This window comes from Arachis ipaensis, chromosome B5 (assembly GCF_059453495.1).
Source record: "Arachis ipaensis isolate K30076 ecotype BB chromosome B5, ASM5945349v1, whole genome shotgun sequence".
NCBI classification, from domain to species: domain Eukaryota; kingdom Viridiplantae; phylum Streptophyta; class Magnoliopsida; order Fabales; family Fabaceae; genus Arachis; species Arachis ipaensis.
In genome coordinates, this window is record NC_142440.1 from 36,669,204 (window position 1) to 36,674,180 (window position 4,977).

Here is a 4,977-nt window from a genome sequence, read left to right on the forward strand (position 1 = left end):
AAGGACTCCGGGGTCATATGCTAACCCCACTACTACTTCATATGGGAGTAGTATCTGTATACCCCCCCTAATCAGAGCCAGCAATTTTGAGGTAAACCCTCAGTTCATTATCATGGTGCAGCAAAATTGCCAGTTTCTGGTCTTCCATAGGAAGAACCTACTGAGTTTCTGGCACAGTTCTTACAAATTACTGACACAGTACATAATAAGGAAGTAGATCAGGATGTCTACAGATTATTACTGTTTTCATTTGCTGTAAAAGATCAAGCTAAGAGGTGGTTAAATAATCAACCCACAGCAAGCATAAGAATATGGAAACAGTTATCAGACAAATTCCTGAATCAATATTTCCCTCCTAAAAGGATGACACAGCTAAGACTAGACATCCAAGGCTTTAAACAAGAGGATAATGAATCTCTTTATAATGCATGGGAGAGGTATAGAGAGATGCTAAGGAAATGCCCCTCTGAAATATTTTCAGAATGGGTGCAGTTAGACATCTTTTACTATGGGCTTACAGAAAAGGCCCAGATGTCTCTAGACCACTCAGCTGGTGGATCTATATATATGAGAAAGACAATTGAAGAGGCTCAAGAGCTCATTGATACAGTTACCAGAAATCAGCACCTATACTCAAGTGGTGAGACCTCCATGGAAGAAGAGGCTGAGGCAGTATCCACTGAACTTAGTCCTCCAGAACAAATTGCTGAACTCAATCAGCAACTAGTTTCTATAACAAAACAGTTAGCATAATTTAAATAGATGCTACAAGAAACCAAAGATGCTAACCAGAATATGGAAAAATAATTAAATCAGACAGGACAGCAGTTATCTAAACAGATAACAGAAGAATGCCAAGCTGTTTATTTAAGGAGTGGGAAGACATTGAATGTCTCAACTCAAAGCAGCAGAAAGCCAAGAAAGGAACAACTAACAGAGGATGACCAAACCACTGTCCAAAATCCCTCTGAGGAGAATAAGAGCCCAGAGAGGAATGATTCTGCCGTTCAAACGCCAGAAAAGGGTGAGAAGTTGGCGTTGAACGCCCAGTGGATGGCCAATTCTGGCGTCCAAATACCAGAAAATGGTGGCAATCTGGCGTTGAACGTCCATACAACACCCAATTCTGGCGTTCAAACACCAATGAGGGATCAGACACCTACAAGTGCTGATAACAACCCCCTTAAGCAGGCTTCTCCAACCACTTCTATAGGAAGTAAACCTGCAGCAACTAAGGTTGAAGAATATAAAGCCAAGCGGAACAGGATAAACAATTTGCCCGCTTTGCAGACTATCTCAGGACTATTGAAATAAAGATTTCGTTTGCAGAGGCACTTGAGCAAATACCCTCTTATGCTAAGTTCATGAAAGAGATCGTAAGTCATAAGAATGATTGGAGAGAAACTGAAAAAGTTTTCCTCACTGAAGAATGTAGTGCAGTCATTCTGAAAAGCTTACCAGAGAAGCTTAAAGATCCCGGAAGCTTTATGATACCATGCACATTAGAGGATGCTTGTACCAAGACAGCTCTATGTGATCTTGGGGCAAGTATCAACCTGATACCTGCATCCACTATCATAAAGCTTGGTTTGACTGATGAAGTTAAACCAACCCAAATATGCCTCCAACTTGCTGATGGCTCCACTAAAATTCCATTAGGCGTAATTGAGGACATGATTGTCAAGGTTGGGCCATTTGCCTTTCCCACTGACTTTGTGGTGCTGGAAATGGAGGAGCACAAGAGTGCAACTCTCATTTTAGGAAGACCTTTTCTAGCGACTGGACGAACCCTCATTGATGTCCAAAAAGGGGAGGTGACCTTGAGAGTCAATGAGGATAAGTTTAAGTTGAATGCTGTCAAAACTATGCAGCATCCAGACACCTCAAAAGACTACATGAGCATTGATATTATTGACTCCCTGGTGGAAAAGGTCAATATGACTGAGAGTCTCGAATCAGAGCTAGAGGACATTTTTAAAGATGTTCAGTCTGATCTGGAGGAACCAGAGAAAATAGAAGAACCTCTGAAAACTCCTCAGGAAGAGGAGAAGCCTCCTAAACCCGAGCTCAAACCACTACCACCATCCGTGAAATATGCATTTTTGAGAGAATATGACACTTTTCCGATAATCATAAGCTCTGCTTTAGAGCCACAGGAAGTGAAAGCACTAATTCAGGTGCTAAAGACACACAAGACAGCTCCTGGGTGGTCCATAAGTGATCTTAAGGGCATTAGCCCAGCCAAATGCATGCACAAGATCCTTTTGGAGGATGCTGCTAAGCCAGTGGTTCAACCACAGAGGCAACTGAATCCAACCATGAAGGAGGTGGTGCAGAAAGAGGTCACTAAGTTACTAGAGACTGGGATTATTTATCCTATTTCTGATAGCCCCTAGGTGAGCCCTGTCCAAGTTGTCCCCATGAAGGGAGGCATGACAGTGGTTCATAATGAAAAGAATGAACTGGTTCCTACAAGAATAGTTACAGGGTGGTGTATGTGTATTGACTACAGAAGGCTCAATACAGCCACCAGAAAGGATCATTTTCTTTTACCATTCATAGACCAGATGCTAGAGAGACTAGCAGGTCATGAATACTATTATTTTTTGGATGGCTATTTAGGTTACAACCAAATTGCAGTAGATCCTCAGGACCAAGAGAAAACACCATTCACATGTCCATCTGGAGTATTTGCCTACAGAAGGATGCCATTTGGTCTATGCAATGCACCTGCAACCTTTCAGAGGTGCATGCTCTCTATCTTCTCTGATATGGTAGAAAAATTTCTAGAAGTCTTCATGGATGACTTCTCAGTATTTGGAGACTCATTTAGCTCCTGTCTTGACCATCTAGCATTTGTTATGAAAAGATGCCAAGAGACTAACCTGATTTTAAATTGGGAGAAATGTCACTTTATGGTGACTGAAGGAATTGTCCTTGGGAACATAATTTTGAACAAGGGAATAGAGGTGGATCAAGCTAAGGTAGAGGTAATTGAAAAATTACCACCACCTGCCAATGTTAAGGCAATCAGAAGCTTTCTGGGGCATGCAGGATTCTATAGGAGGTTTATAAAGGATTTTTCAAAAATTACAAAACCTCTGAGCAATCTGCTAGCCGCTGATACACCATTTGTCTTTGACACAGAGTGTTTGCAGGCCTTTGAGACTCTAAAAGCTAAGCTGGTCACAGCACCAGTTATTTCTACACCAGACTAGACATTACCATTCGAACTAATGTGTGATGCCAGTGACCATGCCATTGGTGCAGTATTGGGACAGAGGCATGAAAAGCTTCTGCATGTCATTTATTATGCTAGCCGTATTTTAAATGACGTGCAGAAGAATTACACAACCACAGAAAAAGAGTTGCTTGCAGTAGTTTATGCCATTGACAAGTTCAGCTCTTATTTAGTAGGATCAAAAGTGATTGTGTACACTGACCATGCTGCTCTAAAATATCTCCTCACAAAGCAGGAATCAAAACCCAGACTCATAAGATGGGTGTTGCTTCTGGAAAAGTTTGATATAGAAATAAGAGACAGAAAATGGACAGAGAACCAAGTAGCTGATCACCTGTCCCGGATAGAACCAGTAGCAGGAGCGTCCCTCCCTCCTACTGATATCTCTGAAATCTTTCCAGATGAGCAACTCTTTGCCATTCAGAAAGTACCATGGTTTGCAGACATTTCAAACTATAAAGCTGTGAGATTCATACCCAAAGAGTACAATAAGCAGCAAACAAAAAAATTGGTTTCTGATGCAAAGTACTACTTATGGGATGAACCATATTTCTTTAAGAGATGTGCGGACGGAATAATCCATAGATGTGTGCCTAGAGAAGAGGCACAGAAGATCCTATGACATTGCCATGGATCACAATATGGAGGACATTTCGGAGGTGAGCGAACAGCCACAAAGGTTCTCCAATGTGGCTTCTACTGGCCTACTCTCTATAGAGACTCCCAAGAGTTTGCACGTAACTGTGACAGTTGCCAGAGAGCTGGTAATCTGCCTCACAGTTATACCATGCCTCAGCAAGGGATCTTAGAGATTGAGTTGTTTGATGTATGGGGTATTGACTTCATGGGGCCCTTTCTACCATCATATTCAAACACTTATATTTTGGTGGCAGTAGACTATGTATCTAAATGGGTAGAGACAATTGCAATACCCAATAATGATAATAAGACAGTGATGAAGTTCCTCCAGAAGCATATCTTCAGCAGGTTCGGTGTCCCTAGGGTACTGATCAGTGATGGTGGCACTCATTTCTACAATAAACAGCTTGACTCTGCTCTAATCCAATATGGAATTAACCATAAAGTGGCATGGGCAGGCTGAAGTCTCAAATAGAGAACTAAAACAAATCCTGGAATGGACTGTAAGTACCCGTAGAAGGGATTGGGCAACAAGTCTGGATGATGCTCTGTGGGCATACAGAACCGCATTCAAGACTCCTATAGGGACTTTTCCATACCAGCTTGTGTATGGAAAAGCCTATCATCTGCCAGTGGAACTAGAACACAAGGCCTACTGGGCAACCAAGTTCCTAAACCTTGATGCTAAGGTAGCTGGAGAGAAAAGATTACTCCAGTTGAATGAGCTGGAGGAGTTCAGACTCAATGCTTTCGAAAATGCTAAAATTTACAAGGAGAAAGTAAAAAGGTGGCATGACAAAAATCTGTCATCTAGAGTCTTTGAGCCAGGACAGAAGGTTTTGCTGTTTAACTCTAGGCTCAGATTGTTCCCTGGGAAAATGAAATACCAGTGGAAGGGACCATATGTGATTACAAGTGTGTCATCATATGGATATGCAGAGCTTCAGGATATTGATTCTGACAAAAAGTTCATTGTTAATGGACAGAGAGTCAAACATTATCTTGAAGGCAATGTTGAGCAAGAATGCTCAAAACTGAGACTAAATTAAAAGCTTAGTAAAGTCCAGCTAAAGACAGTAAAGAAGCGCTTGCTGGGA